Raw genomic sequence first — 22,318 nt, 5'->3', positions numbered from 1 at the left:
AGCTATAATTCAGTCATTGTTTTGAATGTCATTTTTTCCTCTTTTGGATAGAATTACTTTTAGTTTTCGCAAAATAACATTCTGTGTTTTATTTTTTGACAGCATTAAGGAGGAATTTCAATCTTAACATATTTTAAACCTTTAAAAAAATCATGTCTTTAAATCATTTAAGATGTTTCCATCAATCTAATCGTTACAAAAACACTTTTACTATTTAGTTTTCAGTGAACAGATTTTCTTGAATTATAAAGTAAATGTGAAGTATTTCTACTATACTAAAAAATAGTGTCTTGCTGTTACGTTGCATGCAAATCTTTACATTTGAATTATTTATTTATTTAGACATGATTTTTTTTTTTGTGCGAAAGCAAGTACTGGAATGCATTTTTAAACGTTTTTTTTTTTTTTTTCGAGAAAACGTTCATTAAGGGCTTAAGACAATTACGAACAAGCTACTGTCTACAAAAACGATGTCGACGGATTAGACTGTATAAATAACAATAAATATTTTTATTTTTATTTGGGGATTTTTTTTTCCTTATGTTTTATTAATTAGCTCCGGAGCATATTTTGCTTGTGTTTTATAGAACAAAATGGTAATGGACTATTCCAAGGAAATGGTAATTTTGTGTTGAACGTAATGCCTCAAATATTTCATTAAAAATAACTTAAATTGGTAAGGATGAATATTTTATTGCTTAACAAATTACAAACGAACGTGTTTTTAGAACTTTTGCTCTCAAATTCTGCAATTTATTTTTACAGTAATATGCTAATAGAGCAAAAATATTAATTGATTCATAACCAAGCTACAAAAGGTTGACTTTGTCCTGCACTTGACGCATGCAAATAAATTAAATTTTAAGCAACAAAATTATTTCATAAAAATAATACTGTGTCAAGAGTATCTTTATATCAAATGTAAAGATTAAAAAAATTGCTTACCCCTGTTTAGTTAAAATATGAAGAGATATGACAAAATGTTAATGAAATTTAAACGTCTTTTTGTCCCGCACGTGACGGTGGAATGGCCCTAATCCAATTTCCATTCGAACCATTTGTCCTACTCATGAGGCACTCTACGTAACCACATACTTCCTATAATCTTATGAAATACAAATTCTTCAAAATAGCGAGCAGAGATTAACTATAATTCTGGTTGAGACACCTTTGTTATTATGCAGTGTTTCAACCATTTGCCATATGACAAAGATTTCGCATCATAACTGCTAACGGATCTACCTGTTTCTAAAGTAAACAAAAGAAATGACATTTTATTGCATCTGAGACAGGTATCGCCAGTTGGCCTCTTGCCAGCTTGTGATTTGAGGCACTTGTAGGTTTGCACAGAAGTGTCATTTGGATTTAGTTAAGCTGTTGTGCGTGTTTCGTAATTTGGAATAATCAGTTCACTCCATCGAGTATTTAGACTGCACAACAAACAAAAGGTAAATGTTTTTATTATAGTGCAGCTCTGGTTACTTGAGCTGTGACCTTGACTATGTTTACCTGTTTTAGGGGAGTTTAGTGAAAAATAGACAATGTTATTGGCTCAGATTTTAGTTGGAATATTTTTGAAAAACTACTAAGAAAGTTTCTCAACTCAACTTAGCGCCAATTACCCCTCCCTATTTTCCGAAACAGAGGTAAACATTGTCAGAGTCGGAGCTCAACTTCTCAGAGCCTCACAATAGATATTTTCTACATTTCTTACTGTTGAATATTTTTCGTAATAGAAAGTGTTACACGTCGTGAAGGTGGTTTAGTAACTGAATCGTAAGTGATTTGGCATGACAAAACGTTCGACGTGTCGGTGTTGCAAAAAATAATAATAATAATAATAATAATAATAATAATAATAATAATTTGAATTTTGACATCTGGAATTCAAATTATGTTTTTCGCAATCCGAGTGTGTGTGTGCGTATGTAGGCGTGAGTGTTTGTGTCTGTGTGCAGGCATGAGTGTGTGTATGTGTGTGTGTAGGAGTGTGTGTATGTATGTATGTGTAGATGTGTGCAGATGTGTGAGTGTGTAGGTATGTCAGTTTGTAGGCGTGTGTATGTATGCGTGTGTATGTATGCGTGTGTGTGTAGGATATGGACTCAACCTGGAGACGGTTTTCGCAAGAGGAGCAACATCGTAAGGCCGGTCGACGGTGGTGCTGCAGAGGGAGGTGGAGGAAAATAAAATCATAGGAATTCAAAACAGTCAAATGAGAACAATAAGCAATGTGATTGCTCAAAAATGAAAGATTAATAACGCTGCGACCATTCACTCTGTGTCTAGCAGAGTACTTGTGCTTATTTAGTCTAGTAATGTCTGTCATGTTTAAGATTTCATTTTTTGCTCAATCCACTAGCGCGGGTGTGACATTTTTATGCAATCATCTGCTTTTTACTGCCTTAATTTTAAACTTTGACTTTTAATTTTAATATTATCAAATACACTCATACCTATTTTTGTGTAATGTTTTATTGTACTACTCTTTTTTTTTGCGGTATATGGAAATGTCTATCAAACTGGAGCACAACTCACGAAGTTATTTAGAAACTGAGTGCTAAGGGATTGCGAATTTTGTTCGTTGTAACTTTAATTTCATTGTACTAGAATTTAAACAATAAACAGTCTACTTAAAATACGCCTCCAACTCAGTTATTTCATCCGAGGACTGCAGTTTCGTGCTTTTTAGCACTCATCAGCCCGGAATAGGAATTACCTGAGCTGGAGAAGAAAAACCTCTTAAGGGAGCCAAGAGAGCCAAACAAACTGGTAGCTAATTTAGAATTAGCACACCAGATGAGTGACCGCAGCAATGGTGCTTTTCAGCTCAAAGATTGATGGCAAAGCATGGTATTTTGTGGTAAGTTACTTATGTAGTAGTGTAACTTACCACAAAATAAACAGTTTATTTCGGGGCAGAACTTTTATTTTGAAGAAACAGATACAAAAACGCTACAACGAAAGCGTTGTATTTGTTTTCATTGTAATGCGATTCTACTGTATTGTTGTTTTACTTGACCAATTGCGCTTACCTCTATTTCAAACCTAATATCAGGTGACTGAGCGTAACAGAAAAAGCTAGCGTTGGACGCGCTACATAATCATCTGCATTAATAAATTTTAACGCAGATAATTATTTCGCAGTCGATAAATTAACATGTTCCCTATTTTTTTATTTACTTATAATTTTTGTTTATGTTATTACTATTTAAATCAATTATTTTCCTTCTGCGTGATGTAGTTTAATCTGTAAATTTGTCTTCAATCAATTTTATAATAGAAATTGCCGGATCTCTATCTTTGCATACAAATGTTATAAAATATTTATATGCAATTATTTGTATCTAAGTGTATTTACACTTGTGGTAGTTTGAATTGTATTTATATAAATAAGTAATAGTTAGAAGTTTACTTTTTTTAGTTAACTAAAGTTTATTAACTTGTTTCGGATTTAAAAAAATATTAATATATAAATAACTTTAGAAAGGGTAAATTCATGCAGGAAACTCCATTTCAAAAAGTAAGTAAATATATAAATAAAATATATAAAGATTATCTTATACATCCCTTTGATATATCCTGCCCCGAAAACATACGTGACGCCAAAAAAAAAAACAGCTTTGGGGAATATCAAGGTTTTACGCAATAATATATTTATCTCAATTTTTCTCAGATACTGCAATACGCTCAAAATATTTATGACGATATCTTTACCGGTTGATTTAATGAGCCTTAATTACTAGTAAATACTGATAACTCGAAAATTGACCTTCTAAATTATGAAATTTCAATCATGAGTCATATTATTTATTGCATCGGTTTATGCGCCAACACGCAGCTCACATATAAATTAACTTTGCACATGTTTTATGGCAAGAAAAATCATTGCATTTGGATTTGAAATCAAATAATTCCTATGTATTTTAAAATTTTTGAGTTGCGTCTTTTCTGGTACCGGGAACCGATAAGTATTTTGCAGGAACTTTCGCTGCAAGGGAATTGCCTGGAACCATTTCCTAATCTAATGAAACCTGCTCTGATATCGTGGTAAGACAAATACTTCATTAGCCTGGCGTCTGATCAAACGGACCTATTAATTTTGCAAGGGTCTTTCTACTGAGAGACCTATTTTACTCAAGACAGTGGTAAATCATTTACATCATTACTGAACTCTCTGAGTAATTATTATAATTTAAAACTTTAAAACATATATTTCTTTTGTCTCAAAGAGCTGAACATATCGTGTTTAAAATTTGTTGTGCATTAGCTTGCTGTAAAAGACAGTTTAAGCTTAATTTGTTTTCTTTTTTTCGATAGAATATTTGAATTGCGACACGACTATTAGAAACATATGCTCAACCATTTATGTCTCAACAACTCCGATTCGATTTTAAAACAATCCGAAACATTAAAATACATCATTTTAAGTACGTAAGAAATAGTTAAAAATGCAACGACAGTTCAATAATCTGTTGAAATAGAATTAAACATTGCAGAAAACATAAAACATTTTTTTTTAAATATTTTATAAGTTTTCTACTACAAAAATACTTTAACACAAAAAAATTGGATCTTACATTAACAAAAAAAAAAAACTATAGCTGAATGTCTCAAATCTTTAAAACATGTCACAATTTGAATAAAATGTCTGCAATAAACACGTTCATCATAGGATAAACTGAACTTTAGCTTTAAAATCACCTCAATATTTCTATCCATTAGACAGAATTTGAACAGTCTGCGCTAATTGAAATGTTGAAAACTCGATTCAATCGCCGAAACTGTTTTTCAAAACTCCCGGGGCTTAAAATAAAAAAAAAAAAAAGAAAGAAAAGAAAAACCAAAAGATACTGCCAATTACTACTTGTTCAATGTAGCACTGCCGTATCAAGAGAAGGGGTGGGGGAGCCAAGATGGGGCCAACTTCTGGTCTATAAGGCTTTTGTGTTTTTTACAAAAACAATTTGAAGATCCACTGAAGCAAAATTGAATGATGAAAATTCTGATATAAGATGAAAAATGGCAACAAGTTTCGCATACTCGGAAATTTTAACTTATGTGGGAATTCTTAAAACAGTTATATTTGCTGTAGGAAATTCCCCACATCATATTTTTTACCAACAGTTTGTAAGAATCCTTTGCATTTTGGGTATTTACATTGGATTTTACTTTCGGTATTGTATCATTTGGTGCGGTATGGTGAGTATGCCCTTCATGTTTTTCGCTTCTGTTTATTCCTCAACTTAACTCTTTCCTTTTATATTGCCCTTCGACATAGTGCTCATTTAAAAAAGTGTTTTAGCAACTAAAAAGTAGAAATCCGCAGAATTAACAACCTTTCAATTTGTTTTCGCTCCTACATACACATGTACATGTTTGTATAATAGCCATGCATTTGTCATTGTTATACCTAAGAGATGATAAACTATACGCATTTCCCGTGAAGCTCCTGAAATGAATATTTTTTAACTAACTAATTAATACAAAAACATGTAACTGAAACTTTTACATAAACATTCTTATTTTGCTAAAACAAAAGTTCCTTTCCACAAAGAACTTGAAACATTCATTTAGAACTTACATTCATGGAAAAACATTTTTTTAATTTCTCTAATCTTGAAATTTGAGCAATATATCTGCAAAAAAACACAGGCAGCCTTATGAATGACCAACTGAAAATTACTTCTTGAAATCTCTTCATTATTTTCCATGTATTAGAGAGCAGTTGAACAATATGTTATGTACTCACTGAAATGCTGAAATATAAAGACGATCTCCGTAAATGTCCTTAAAAACTGAACAAAAGGAATAACTTTTTTTTTTTTTTTTTTTTGCAGACATGCAGCTTTGTGACACAAAATAAAATAATGTCCAATAACTATTAAGTGTGCAATTACGTTTCTTTTTAATGTATAATCGTAATTACATGTCATCTATAGTACACTCACTCTGAAAATTTTAAATGTAAAATGTTTATCTTAATTTGATACAGAAATCGTAAAATGTACCGCTGTTCTAAGAATTCAGACAAATTTTCAGAAATTATTTCTATAACTTCTAATGTGATTGAAAGTCGTACCTTTTTATTGTTTAATTGTTATTTCATGAATTTCCTTGAGTACTCTTTTAAAAATGAAATTCGTGGTGCAATTTCGCATCATGAGGGTCCAGATGCCCCCCTTCTGCAGGGAAACTGGGAGTTCCGCGCGCCATTCATATCCACGCCTTGATGGTGTCACATGAAAAACAGGGTGTCATATGGAAGGACAGCGCTAACCCTGCAAAATTCAAAAGGAATCTTAAAACATCCCCATTGAAATGAAAGCAAATTTATAATTTCGTTCTGCTGCAGCGTTTTACGCAATTTTAACTTTTTTTTTTAAAGCAAAATAGGGAGTGAGTGCAAAAAAATATTAACTTTCGTAAAATGACCTACAGCGAACGGCATGCCGTTCGCTATAGATTATTTTACGAAGCGTCATTTTACGATTATATTAGGTCATTTTACGATTTATATGCATACTGCTTCCTAATATATATATAATATCCATACAACTTTATAGATATGTACACAATTATAGATATATATAAGACGTTCATGTTACATGAATGAACTTACAAATATTTTCCAACTTTCGTCAATCTTTAGAAAAATTTTTGTTTTCAACTTTAATTTAGCATATATTTTTGGTCAACACGAAATAAGGAAACTACAATCCTAATACAAATAGAAAACAAATTAGCGGGCAGGATAAATTTGTTTATAAAAAATTAAAACAATCCCCCCCCCCAGCTAAAATACAAATGTGGAAAATTGCTACGTTAGCACAATATAAACAGCACTTCAACACACACACACATATAAAAAGGACTTTTTTATTACAGATTTAAGCAAAAGATTGATGTCCATGCGTTTGAAATTTTTCGAAAGTCGATTCCTTCAACAACTTTAGTAAACCTGAAAATTAATTAAAAGCTGGAGTGTTTGCTAGGTGCATGAAAAAAGGGATCGTTTCCTCTTATGCGTGTGACAATATTTGGTGTTCCAAAGAGTTTTGGGGATATTACACTTCAAGTCAGCAAAAAAGAATCGTAGATCTGGCACATCCAAATAAAACTAAGGACTTTCGGTGAGAATTATTACCAAAGGTTTTTGAAAAGTCATTTTCTTGCAAGGTAAAGCTCTTTTAATAATATTAGAAAAGGGTTTGAAGTTAGATTTTAAGCATCTGAAAGTATTATGCTTCAAAACATGCAGATTGAACGACTTAGTATATTTACCAAACACCTTTAAGAAATTTCAACGTTAATTTATTTTAAATTGAATATTCTGTTTTTCATTCGTATTTGTAACATAATTTTTTAAACATTATTAGTACTTTTTTTTTCATTGAGATGAAGAAACTGTCAACGTGGTTTCCTAAAGCGATCCATGCTGACCCCCAGGCGGTCCATAAAGTTTTCAAAGGGGTCGATTAAGCCCTTGGAGTAGACAGGGGGTCGATAAATCTTTGGAGGTATATCACTTTAAATACAAAACAAATTTAGTAAAATAAGCTTTCTATTTAACCGAGAAACGCGAACCATAGTCTAATTGCAACTGCGCCCATCAAAAAAAAGGTCGAAAATAAACATCATCCTGCATTTAGCATATACCATCTAGCATTCGGCCGCAAGCACTAACTTGAATTTTGCCGTTTTAAATTCAAATTATGTTTCTTGCAATCATGAATTGAGATAGGAACCTACTCGGTGTGTTTCTTGTTTCTACAATTGGCTCCTGTCATTTGAATACTTTAAAAGCACTCGTTTTCGCGAGCCGTAATTTTCGCGAAAATGAGTTATCGGTGATTTTTCGAATTTATTATGAATAGAACAAAAAGTTGAAAAATCTACCCCCCCCCCCCCAAAAAAAAAGAAATATTTCGCTACACTTGAATTTTCACGATAACGACTGGCTCGTGAAAATCGCGAAAATTAACGTCTCACGAAAATAAGGGCTCTTAGATTAACTACTTACGGATATTTAGAAATACAATAAAGGCTTTGATACAAGGTGAAAAATAAATAATTTTAAGTTGTGACTTCAGTAAATATCTTTTCTTTAGAGCATAACATCAAGTTCACTCTTTCATTAAATTTCAATTTTTATTTTTTAATCACCCTTCTTTGGACTGTGATAAAAACTTTTCCTTTACGCTTTACAATTTATCAGCTAAATATAATTTTCCTACATTGTGTGCGATTTATTTTGCGGTACACGGGAAGAGAAATTTCCCGCTTCTTTTTTTTTTCTTTTATTCCGATAAAATCTTGCTACACAGTGCAACTTGAATAACTCCATCGTAGGTAACACTTATATCACGGATTATGAAAAGTTTTTCTCATCCTATGAACTTTCTATAAAATCAATGTTATTTTTTAGTTCAATTTGGATGATCAAATTTGAATACTCAAGTTGTTCTCTACCTTGCTTGACTGAGTGACTGATTGTAAAGCTTAATTCAGCTATCCATTAACAAAAAGAAAGTTTTGGAAGAATTGAGCGGGCTTTTTCTAGAGGGTCGATAGCATAGATAAAATTCTTTCAAGGCGTAGATTCATGAAAGTTTAAGAAACCCAAGAATAGAATATGAAACTAAAAAATTTTAAAAGCAATTTTTAATTTTTTTAAGAGATTCATGCTCTTGTTGCATATTTAACATGTAAAATCCGTTGGTTTACAGAGTGGTCGGAAAGTTAATTGAGTGTAAAAAGTAGTTATTTATTGGAACAATATTATAAATGTCGTTATTGTAATGTTGTAATATTCTTGTTAGGAAAAAATGTCTTTGCATTTCATTCTTTCCTTCATAAGCGTGCCGTTTGTCAATAGTTTGAGCATTTCATTCTTTGTTGTTTACTATGATTTCTGCAATGAATTGATTTTTGGATCAGTTATGTAATTCATTGATGCTTGAAACTGCTAATAGTTTCATGCCACCTAGTTTGCGTTTCGCTATTGCATTGGGTGCTGTGCTCCGCTTACGGTTACGCTTGAACTTTTAGCCGTTAAATTCAGATTTCCATAGTGTAATTCTAAAATTTTTAAATCGAGTGAGAAATAACCGTAATTTGCTTTGCTTTTATAAATTCCCTTTGGATTATATAAATATTTTCTAATGTTTACAAAATTTTACAAATGAAAACCTGTTTCATGACGCAATATTTCCTGGTATAATTCTGCTGAAAAACTCTCTTTTCTTCGACTAATCAAGCAGACGTACGTTGGTAATAAATTCGGTTGTTTTATTGTTATTTTACAAAATAATAAATGTAAAGTTGAATTGTATGTTGAGTTCCTAAAGAAGCACCAATTTTCTTGAATACACTGCCAAAAAGTTGGATACATTGGAATATTTATGAGCAAACACATAGGCAATCGAAATGTTGTCAGCACTCTGGTGTTCGTAACAGCATTTAACACACCCTAGACACACTAAGCAGTCTTAAAGGTTATTTGCAATCTGCATTGAAAAAAATATTATTTTATCAAAAAGGATTTGGTTTCACATAAATATGTTTAAAATGTACTGAACACACACAAATGTATACAATGAGATTCTGCTAACGCAGCTTGTTGCAGTATTTCCAAATCTATCTTTGCTTTCAAGTACCTTTTGCCCTCTAATTAATTATTTTATTTCGTAACAATTTAAGAAATGTGTCTTCCATCAACCAATGAAACAAAAATGTAATCTTCAAACTAAGATCTGAAACAATTCTAACAAGGAATAGGATTTTTCTAAACTATGCAAAATCAGATAAATTAATTGAATATCAAAATAATCTCCTTAAAATAACTTTATTTTCCTTTATCAAAAGAATTTTACAATAAAATACACATTTTTTCCCTTTTTATCGATGTAAATTATTTCAGATCAAGTGCTTTGATAGTACATAATTAATTAAATTCGGAAGAAATGCCTTGTGTAGTTTTGGTTGGCAGAAGCGATGTACTTCTTTACATGAGTGTAATAATCTCACCCAGGATTGTTTTCTTAGAAAATCAAATTTAATTAAGTGCTTCTAATCGGTGTGTTTACACTCGCGAAATTAGTTTATAACAAAAGATATATTTAAGTCGAATGTAAACATTATAAATTGGAAAAGTATGATCTGCTTTTATTAGCATTTCCCATTGTCATAGAGTCTGGTATGATTTTATCTTCATCTTCATCATAAAAGTAAATTAGCAAGAGTTATTTTTCTATGATTTACTGTTCTAGATAACTTGGTAAAGATGTTGATTTGTGTTTATGTTTACTGATGTACCAGTAGTCTAGCTCTCATATGTCGACTTCAGACTGGCTTAAACGATTCCATTTTTTAAAAAAAGGTGTGGAAAACCGGTTTTTGCGTTTCCGCGCGATCATTGGTGTTGCGCTAATCTAAGAATTTCTCCTCTTTCAACCTAAACATATACGAGCTTGTCCGAGGTCGGGCATCTTTTTACCGGTGCTAGATTTTACTATACTCTCAAGCTGCTATGCTCGTTTTACTATACGTTTATCTTGTGTAACGCATGCATTTCTTCAATGATTCGAATTTTGGTGAGAGTTAAAAAATTGGTCTTCGAAAAATGGAGAGCTTCTACAATGGGATCGTTTTCAAAAATTTAAAAGTATTTTTTCCTGAAAGAGCATGCTTAAAAACATAGGATCTGACCATTTTTTAAGTAATTTGTTTAAATTTAATATTTTGAAAAAAATTACTGAAATCTGTAAGTTTTCATTGTTTCACGCTTCTGTCGTGTGACAACACAAATGATGAAATGCCATTCTGTATTGCTAATCAGAGAGCAAAATATTTAATTCACATCTTTACTCACATGTATTGGCAACGATATGGTTGATAGCAAGCGTAGAGCGCAATTTTGATTCGCTTGGTGATTATCATAACGTGCAACCGTGGTAGAAAGATGCGCCAAAATGCATCATTTGTGACGTCATATAGACCACGCCTTGTTTTCAAGATCGGACATTTTAAAAATTTAATTAAAAAATAAATGTTGGGAAAATGAAAGTATTTTCTGGGTCCATGTTATTTTTCTTACTCATTCTATCAATTTCAGTGACTAAAAGTAGTACTTTTGACTGAAGATAACCACCCCATTAAAAATATATATATTACGCTCATCTTCAGTCTTCATGTCTGTACCTCAGAGCCAGACTGACAAGTCCAAAAATTGCGAATTTCAGTTTATTAGTGCATTTTATGTGGAAGTATATTCTGCATCGAGCCATATAAACGTAATTCGTTTTTTAAAAAATCCTTTTTAATTTTTTACCATGGTTAAAAGAGTGCGCGTCCTATCCTTTGCATACGCCAGAAGGAAAAAAATGTCGGGAAATTAACATAATGTGACTTACTTACTTCTATCTCTGAAGTACAGATATATCAGAAATCGCTTTATATATCAGAGGTGAGTTCGTAAATTGACCGGTACCTGAACACCTATTGAATCCTAAATAGTGAACAATTTAATATAAGAGAGCTTTATTTTCCCAGAACAGCGATACCCAAATAGAAGTACAACACTAAATCACTCCTAATATACAGGATGAACACAAATAATGGATCCGTTTTCATAAAAATCAAACTTTTGAAAATACTGTATATGCTTTGGAGCCCCGATTTCACGTTTTCCGTCGAACTAGTGATAAAAGACGTACCAAGCGGGAAAACTTAAATCCAGTAATAGGACTAGAAATCAAAGCATATTGTTTCCAATCAGACGATTACCAAATAATGAACTAGTGGGAAAACGCATGATATTTATTTGTTTTTGTTTTTAGCATTAATTTCATTTGCACCGTTCTATACTAACAATATTTTGAAAATCTTGATTCTAGATTTAGTTGTAAATTGGCTTTTGGAAGACATCCGAAAATAAAGATTGCTTCAGAAACTTTATGTTTTCAATCACTATGTAACTATGGGACTGCAGTCACCATTTCTTTCCATTGCACTTATGCTCCCAACCTTTCTTTCTCAAAAATACGACGCATATTCCATTCCATCCAGTTTCACGAAAGAATATCCATAAAATAACATCCTTATTCATACACCAAGCAGAAGACTGGAAAGATCCGGCCTAACAACTTTATTGGAACTTTTATAACCGTTTCTCTTCCATTTACTAGCTATCCCCAGTCTCATTTAACTTCATTTTCACTCATTTACTTTGTTTATTTTAATGTTTTTATGCTTTCCCTTTCTGTATTTATCAAAATTGTTACAGCGAGTGCTTGGGCGCTCGTGTGTGTGAGCTGTTCTTTTTCCCCCACTCACCACATCCGGTTAAACCCTCACCAGGGTAGATACGGTGGTGATTGGTAATGTATAAATAAATAAATAGACTAAATTCTTGTTGTGTAACAAAAAGCTTATGTATCCACTGCAACCAAAACACAGCTGCTATATTTCTCTTTTTATTAATACATTACCTATTAGGGTCTGGTAGGGGAAAGTGGTTAATGAGGTAAACTGGTCGTAGGTCAAATAAAGAGCTATATATTCGAAACAAATGGGGGGGGGAGGGAAGAATGAGGGTTTTTTTTTTTTTTTTTTAAGATTTTAACAACTAGAAAATATATTCTGAATTCAAACCTTTGTTACTGGCAGCATTTTATTTATTGAAAAAAATTGCTTTGCGTGCACATGAAACATTTTAAAATCTGAACACCTCTTAACATTTTAAAATCTAAACACCTCTTTTATCTTCTTTGTAAAATTTTGATGATGAAAATTTTTTGCAGATTGGTTATGTAGGCAGCTTTCCGAATGTCTCTGGAATACGTCTGTATAAAAAGCTTGGCTGGATTCATTTTATATAGTATTTTGAACAACTTAAGTAAGATGAGGTAAAGTGGTCGTTGGTTAAGCTTAACACATATCCTTCATCTAAAATCATTTGATCTTCATTGATAAGACAGATATCGGTTAAATAATAAGTTTACTAACCATTTACTGTTTTTAAAGTAAACTGAATTAAATACAAGTGAGTTTAAATTTGATATAGGGGAATTCTGCCGTCAATGAACGGGTTCCGCATGACTGGATTTCGAAGATATTTTCCCCACCAAAGTTTTCTCAGGCACGAAATCAGTTTTAGTGTCTTCTTTTGTTTCAAAACAGTCCAATTCAGAATCATCAAGGAGCTTGAATCGATGCATCATACTGTTAAACGTCCAAATAAGATTTATACTGTTCACTTACTAATTATTGACGTTTACATTTTGTTTTTACATGCATTGAATATTACTGAACAACTAAATGGGAGCATTGATTTGAAAGAGTACATTTTCAAGTGCAATTCCCCATATTTAAAGTTTTATAATGAATCGTCATAGCAGTGACAACTATGAGAACATACAAAATGAAGCATTTGCTATCACTGAACCACTAGGTGTTTCTGTGAATGAACCAGCTAACAAATTGGTTCATTCATGGAATCTTAGAAATATTATTAAAGTTTCAACTCAATTATCTTTAATTATTGATCAATCTTTTTAAATAAGTGTGATAATGATGAAAAAAACTTAAATAAGATTTGGAAACTCCCCCGAATTATCATATTTTCAAATTAAAAACTTGTATAGTCAATTCAGTATTTGTTAAAGTAAATTTTAATACCGCTTCAAGTACGTCTGTTGTTCGAGAAAAATACCAAAATAAGTGAAATAAAGCCAGTCTATAACTGAGGGCATGCAACGTGCAAAAGCAAAATCCTTGTCGCCAAGTAAAATCTTTGTGGATCAAAATTTTTGAACTTGGATGAAACAGGACTCCCATTTGTTCAAAAGAGTCCCCATGAAATTTTAGTTAAGAAGAGTAGATCACATGTTAGAAAATATCAAGTGATGAGCGAGGTGTGGAGAAAACAGCTTTGTTGTGTGAGTCCTGAGGGGGTTTTATGTTTCTCGTGTGATAAAAAATAGTTTTAAAAAAGCAATTTTCTCTTTTTTGAACAACTTACTATTATTTTTAGTGTTTGTTTATCACCTGTAATAACTATTTATATTTTACGGTTTGATTTTCTTATTTGAGAATGTGATCCATCGGTGGAAATTCAATGGTCCAACCATAGCAACTGATTCCCATGAATGGACTACATGCTAAAATATTTCTTTTTGATTTTTATTCTTTATTGAATACAGTGAACATAAAATCGAATATTTTTATTAAAAGAGAAATATACTCAATAATTATTTCTATCGTCAATAAAAAGATTGTGTTTGAACTACTTCCTAAAAAAGTCAAAAGTGTTATGTGGTTCATTGACTTCAACCTTCCCCTAGCATATCGACTGAATTAAATCAAGATTGTAATCCTATAATATTTGAAAACAAATTATAGAATGTTTCCTGCAACCATAGATTTCAATTTATTCCAGTAGAATAATTTATGCCACTCCCCTTCCCCTCCCCAAAAATCATCTGTAAAATATAAGTAAAAAGAAAGCTTGATATTTTTTTCATTTTTGTTTTTAAATTAAGTAATATTGTTTCGGAACTCTACTTGAATACAATGTTTTCTTATTTTGAAGTTTAGGTAGTTTAGACATTATTCAGGCGTTATCTTTAATATATTCCCAAAGAAATAAAAATTGCAAATTATCACGCCTTTCCTGATGATATTGATGAAATCCAGGAGTGAAATATGATTAAAATTCTTGGATAATCAACTTTTGACCACAGTTGACCATCAAAAAGCTATTTAAATAAAGGTAAATTCAACAAAAGAACTAGGTATACCGTGCATTAAAAAAAATTCGTTTATTTATAAGGGTTTTAGATCAACTATTTTAACTTCGACCACTTTACCCCACCCTAGATCATTAACACACATGAAAAAGATAATGCCATTAAGCTATTTAACTCAATTTTTTTCATCCTAAAATTCACTACAGCTTATTCCTTATTAATGTAATGTAAAATAAAAACCAAATAATTGATGTTTTAAAAGAAATTTCTGTATTTATTATTCAACAAAGTTGAGAAACATGTATTTTATGACCACTTTACACCTCCAGACCCTATAGTATGTGCAGTACATTCAAAAATATAATTTTTTAAAATCGGGTCCAACATTTGTGCTCACCCTTTGTGTGCAGATATTGCCATGTGTATGTGCGTATGTGGAAAATTAGTAACATCGATCTTTTATTTCAAACGGAAATGGGATACTATTTATTTGAAACAATATATTTTCTACTAGTGGTACTCGCACGGCTTTGCCTGTAATAGAAAAATTAAAAGGTCTTTTGAGGTTCGCCTGTATATTTACAAATAATGTATGGTGAATTTTCTCGCCAATTGGCTTGTACCCATGTTACGGTTCCACGTTATGATAATTTCGTATCTCGCCAATTGGCTTGTGCCCATGTTACGGTTCCACTAATTTCGTAATTGACTCGTCCATCTTATAATATTTTTGTTCTTAAAATTGGAATAGAAAAGGAACCACATCGAATTTTCGAAAAGTCGCTTTGAGGTGCACACCCCCATGCTCCAAACTAACTTTGTGCCAAATTTCATGAAAATCGGCCGAACGGTCTAGGCGCTATGCGCGTCACAGAGATCCAGACATCCTCCGGACAGAGATATTTTCAACTTTATTATTAGTCAAGATAAAAAGTGAAAAATGTAGAAAATATTTTTCCTTTTGCTTTCTTTTACCCTTAGTGTTAAAATAACGTCCTGAAATTCCTCAGAAATATTTTTCTAAAGAGTACTTACCCAGTCAGTTTCCTCTCTTGTTCTTTTAGAATACCGTTAAAGGTCTGTTTTATTTCATACGAGAAACACCTCAATGTGTTTCCGGCCGTTGTGGAACGTAGGAGTTCAAATCATAAGGCTTTCAAATTTTGATCGTAAATTTCTATTTTTAGAATTTTTCTTGGAGTCTGACATCGGAGCACATTTTAGACGAATGAAACTGAGTTCTGATGGATGGTTTTATGTATCTTTGCGGTATCAATTGAATAAAATCCGTCAACTAAGACTTATTCATGTAAAGTGATTTCTTGCAAAAGTTACCATTTATTTTTTAAAGAGATAGCTTATTATTGTACATTGTTTTATATTTAACATTGAAACAATGTCTATATATAAATTATATCGCTTGTAATTTAAAGTCTGATTTTTAAAAAATCCAAAGCATTCATTGTCGCTGCAAGTTTGCTGTATTAACGACAAAATTCGAAAAAAAATTTTTTTTGAAAGAACTATACCGTCGCGGAGTTTGGCAGTGAAAAAAAAATTAAGTAATATTTTTTTAGATATTTTCACCATGGTTTATAATCTAGAACACATTTAGAATTTCAACATTTACAAAATAAATTCAGAACTAATCTAAGCATTTAGAAGCACACAGATTTTATATTAGACATGTGGAATTAGTAGTTTATAAAACAATTAAAAAGAAAATTATTCCATAAAATTTGAAAACAACGTGTTTTGATAATAAGTACTACACAGTTTTCACATCAGACATTTAGAAGTAGAAAAATATTTAGAATTAGAAATCCATAAAACAAATAGAATGAAAATAATTCTATATGATTTGAAAAGAAAATGTTTTAAAAGAACTATACTACCGTGGCCAGGTAAAGGGCAATAACTGCAAATTTTTCATAATTTTTTTTTTTTTTTTTGAGCAATCACGATTGCCAATTGTTTTCATTTGACCGTCCTTGAATTCCGGTTTCTTTTTCAACCCTACCGTCCTCTGCAGGCGCGACTCCTATGGTCCAGAGCACTGTCCCCCGGTAGCCGCTGTTCCTGGTCGGTGGCGTCCATGTCCTAAACACCCACACGCTCATACACACTCACACACATACACACACGCGACTTTACACACATTAACACACGCCAATGTGCATACACAAAGGTCTACGCACACAGACAAGCAGACACATACACAAGTACACACACGTCACCGCCCAAAAGGAGGGGCAAAAACCATTTCTAGAAACAAGCGAGTGGGGTAGTAGAGGCATTTCATGTCAAGTGACCTAAAGGTCCCCACTCGATCATCTCCCATTTGGATGAAATTTTATAGAGGTGTAGAGATGCTTTTGAAACTAACTTATGCAAATTTTCAGCTTCCTAGATCCAAATCCTGAGGATCCATGACCTCCGAAAAATGTGATCCAAAATGGTGAATCAGCTTTTTTTGCCTAATTGCCAAATTTAGACTAAGTTTACAGAAAATTTCATTATACTGGAAGCCTGAAATTTTAGGCGTTTAAAGCAAGTTTGGCCGTTAATATATTCAAGTATTTTTGTGAATTTGAAGAATTCGATTGAATGAAGAAGAATGAATTTGCGTGAACTTGTGAAAAAGCGCGATGGGGAAAATTTTTCCTGAATCTTAAGTTGTCAAAAATATGAACAAAAATTATTCAAGAATTCATGCTTCGAGATTCCATTGTAAAAATACTTGTTTTTAGTGGGTTACAGTTTCAGAGCTTAAATATATATTTTCTAAAAGATATGGGCATCCAAAGTGGCTATTAAAACCGTTTAAGTGAAAAATAGCCTATTATCAAAGCGCTATAGCTCAAGTTTGTCACCTCGCATCTTCTTTTCGTTAAAACCATTAGAAAGAATATATTTTTTTCCTTTCAAAATAAGTTTTTTCTTTGATGGTGTTCTTTCGTTTGAGGATAAAAAAATGAGCTTAAAATTCGGACTGTCGTAACGAATTGCAATGTTTAAGAGCAAGTTGCGGGAATTTTATCAAACTGGAAACCTGAAATTTTAGAGGCTTAAAGTACTTTTGATTGTCAATACGTCCTAGTATTTTTGTGAATTTGAGTTCATTAACTTTTGTGTAGCACGTATGCAAAATCTTGATAAAACGCAGCAGAGAAACTTTATCCTGGATTTTAGTATGTCATAAATTCTGAACAAAAATTATTCAAAAGCTCGTACTTTGCAATTCTGTTGTCAATATGTTTTTAAAGATTTAAAGTTGCAGAGCTTATATATTGATTTTCTGAAAAATATTGGCATCCAAAAGGGCTGTCAAAATCGTTCACATGAAAAATAGCCTATTTTTAATGCGCTGTAGGTCAAGTTTGTCACCTTGCATCTTTTTTTCGTTGGCACCATTAGAAAGAACATATTTTTTCTATTAAAATATTTTTTTTACGATTTTGTTCTTTGAGAGAAGCGTAAAAAAATGAGCTTGAAATACTATCTGTCGTTAGCGAGAAAATCTTGTTCTGCAATGAATAAAGAATGGTGACTGCCGTGGAAACCGACTAATAGTTATTTTTCAACTGTTATGAGTCAGAAACAGTTGAAACTGTTTCTAACTTCTGAAAAAATTTCACTTTGCAAATGAAATATGATAGAAAAAGAAAATGTTCTTGTTCTGTCTGATGTATCAGTCTGCTTCCAGAACAGGATATTTTTCTGCTTCTAACACATTTAATTGGGAAAAGAACTTTTCAAAAGAAAAGTAAAAACCTTATTCTGACTAATAACAGTTGAAAACAACTCTGCTAGTTGGTGTCCACAGCATTCACCTTTCTTTATTTATTGTAGAACGAGACTTTCTTGCAAACGACAAACAGTATTTCAAGCTTTCTTTTTACGCTTATCTGAAAGAACAGTATCGTAAAGAAAAACTATTTTTTATAGGAAAAAATATGTTCTTTCTAATGGTGACAGCGAAAAGAAGATGGAAGGTGTAAAACTTGAGCTTCAGCGCTATTTTTCATGTGGACGATTTTGACAGCCACTTTGGATGCCAATATCTTTTAGAAAATCAATATTTACGCTCTGCAACTATGTACCATTGGAAACATATATATTGACAACAGAATTAAAAAGTACGATCTTCTGAATCATTTTTGTTAAGAATTTATGATATTCTAATGACAATTCACTGCAACCTGCTCTTAAACATTGCAATTCGTTACGACAGTCCAGATTTCAAGTTTTTTTTTTTTTTTTTTTTTTTTTTTTTTTTTTTTAAATCCTTAAACGAAAAAACACCATCGAAGAAAAAACTTATTTCAAAAGGAAAAAACCTGTTCTTTCTAATGGTTTTAACGAAAAGAAGATGCGAAGTGATAAACTTGAGCTATATCGCTTTGAAAATAGGCTATTTTTCACTTGAACGGCTTTGATAACCACTTTGGATGTCAATATCTTTTAGAAAATAGGTATTTCAGCTCTGAAACTGTAACCCACTAAAAACAAGTATTTTTACAATGGAATCACGAAGCATGAGCTTTTCTGTTTATACTTTTTGACAACTTAAAACCCAGGAAAAATTTTCCCCATCGCGCTTTTTCACAAGTTCACGCGCATGCTACACAAAATCTAACGAGCTCAAATTCACAAAAATAATATATTGACGGCCAAACTTACTTTAAGCACCTAAAATGTCAGGCTTCCAATGAAATAAAATGTTTTGTACACTTAGTCTAAATGTGACCATTTGGGACAAAAAGCTATCCGCCATTTTGGATCACATTGTTTGGAGATCATAGATCCTCAAGATTTAAATCTAGGAAGCTGGAAATTTGCATAGGTTAGTTTCAAAAGCATCTCTACACTCTATAAAATATCATCGAAATCGGAGATGTTCGAGTAGACGATATGAAAAATTAGGTCAGTTGACGTGGAATGGCTCAGTAATCAGTGAGTAGGGTCCTGTCGCAACTCGTGATTGCGAAACACGTAATTTGAATTCAAAATTTCAAAATTCAAATTAATTTTGAAATTTTTTTTTTTTTTTGGTATCTATTTCACGTTATAGCATTATTGTAAAAGCTTGTTTATTTGAGTTTTTCTGAAAAAAAGCATGAAAAAATAGTCTAATTACCCAACTTTTCCCGATTTTTAGAACTGAATTCAAAATGCTTTTCTTCAAATAGATTGAAACCTCACTTTTCGCAGATACTGCTGTTTATCTTTCCACGGCAGTATACTGTCGTGGAGTTTTTCAGTACAAAATAAGATTACATTCTGGCATTTTCCCCATAGTTTATCGAAAACACATTTAGAATTCAAACATTAACGTAAGAAATTCTGAATTAGAGATGTAAACATTTAGAAGTACTCAGTTTTACATTCGACAATTAGAGTGAAAAAACCATTTAGAATTGAAAATCCATAAAACATTTACAAAGAAACAAAATCCATAACATTTTTAAAGATTGCTGAAATATCAGACATTTAAGGGTAAAATCAATTATAAATTTTTCATTCATATTATTATTTCATTTTCTGCTATAAAACTACTCTAGAAGACACTAAAAATACTAAACGGACGTATGTAATGCAAAAACTTTTTTTCTTACTGACAATAGCAAATTTCTTTCGAAAAATATGTTTTTTCCTCCCACTGGGAAAACCTAACATTTTAATTAAGCTTTCCGGTTTTTATATATCCACTGCAATTTCCATAAGGCGATTTTTTAACTATAATAATGAGATAGCAATTCTGCTGTGTTCACTAAACGAGCAAAGGAATGCCTCCGTGTTATGATAGCTTTGATCAATAAACTTAAAGAGAAAGTAATGCTTCTAGGGGGGTGTGGGAGGAAATCTAATCGCGTGTAGGAATTTCGGACTAAATATGGAAATTTGTTTGAAGTAGATGATCTAGAAGAAACTCGTAACACAGATTTTTTTTTATTCTGAAGAAATTAATGATGCTATTTAAATATTCCGTAATGGTTTATTTGTGGTATCAGCTTTTTGAGATTAATAAGAAAGAGTTAAACATCTGTGTTTTCTTAATATAATTATTGTGCATTTTTAGATGGTGCATTGCACGCATAAGAAATAATCGTTTCATTATTTTGTATATTTACTTATTTATTATTTTTCTCGCTTTAGTTTGCGTATTTTCGGTTTTGTTGATAATATTATTTACCATTACGGAAAACGGTCGTTTTGTCCCGCACGTGACGTTTCATACATTTCATTAAAAAAATTATAATTTAAAAGGGTAATGAGCAAAATTGTGTTGCTTAAAAAATCACAAACGTATGTGTGACTTCTTAAGCAAATACTTTCGTCATTATTATTTAAAATTATTTCTTCTTTATCAAATATAGGAACCGTCAAGTGCGGATAATTTACCGTTTAGGATTACGGAAAACGGTCGTTTTGTCCCGCACGTGACGTTTCATACATTTCATAAAAAATAATAATTTAAAAATGTAATGAGCAAAATTGTGTTGCTTAAAAAATCACAAACGTATGTGTAACTTCTTAAGCAAAAACTTTTGTCATTATTATTTAAAATTATTTTTTTTTATCAAATACAGGAACCGTCACGTGCAGAAAATGACCGTTTAGAATTACGGAAAACGCTCATTTTGTCCCGCACGTGACGTTTCATACATTTCATAAAAACTAATAATTTAAAAGAGTAATGAGCAAAATTTTGTTGCTTAAAAAATCACAAACGTGTGTGTGACTTCTTAAACAAAAACTTTCGTCATTATTATTTAAAATTATTTCTTCTTTATCAAATATAGGAACCGCCACGTGCGAAAAATGACCATTTTCAGTGGAATAGCTATATACATTTTTTTTTTCAATTTTCAACAAGGTTTAAATTATTATTTCTCAACAAATGAGATATGTTTCCTTTACGTTGGAGCCTTAGCTTTCAAAACCTACAATTTTTCCGTCATCGCTATATCGATAAAGCAAAATATCTGATAATTCATATAGCTAACTACAAGAGGTTAACTTAGGATGTCCTGCAAGTGACGCATGCAAACAAATTAAACTTTATGTAACAAAGTTATTTAATAAAAAATAATGCTGTTTCAGGTGTATCTTTGTAACAAATGTAAATATTATGAAATGTGCGTACTCCTTTTGAATTTGAAAATATTATGATCTATGACAAAATTTTGGTGAAATTATCGAGACGGGTTGTCCCGCATGTGACAGTGAAATAGTCCATATACCTTGTAGCGATGATTGTTCGTTTCACGCATTAATTTAGACTTTGCATTTTGTTTCGACACTTAATTGAAAAAAACGTTGAAAACTATTTATAGACATGCAAACAAACATTTTTAAAAATAAAATATCAATTTTGCGTCACATCCAACATGATTCGGCTTTAAAACATTGTTACTTCTCAATCGCACCAAAGCATTCTTCGGTTGCCTTTTTTATATCCCGTAAGATTTTACAGCTTTCTTAGTTTCGCTATTTGGCGTGATATTAACGTTAGGATACTACAATATTTACAATTTTTTTCATGTACTTTTCTTGATCTGTGA

At 31.7% G+C, this 22,318-nt stretch overlaps 1 protein-coding gene across 1 annotated transcript in view; it reads left to right on the top strand.

Annotated features, from left to right (window-relative positions):
• Window positions 1-1,379: 1,379 nt before the first annotated feature.
• Window positions 1,380-22,318, top strand: part of LOC129221641 (adenosine receptor A2b-like) — a 273,995-nt gene continuing 253,056 nt past the window's right edge. Inside the window, exon 1 of the mRNA XM_054856168.1 lies at window positions 1,380-1,448. The gene's annotated coding sequence lies outside the window, so the exon portion shown is untranslated. The remainder of the gene's footprint in view (window positions 1,449-22,318) is intronic.

Source organism: Uloborus diversus, chromosome 4, assembly GCF_026930045.1.
Source record: "Uloborus diversus isolate 005 chromosome 4, Udiv.v.3.1, whole genome shotgun sequence".
Lineage (NCBI taxonomy): Eukaryota > Metazoa > Arthropoda > Arachnida > Araneae > Uloboridae > Uloborus > Uloborus diversus.
The sequence above is the reverse complement of the archived record's forward strand: the minus strand, read 5'-3'. Positions and strand labels throughout refer to the sequence as shown.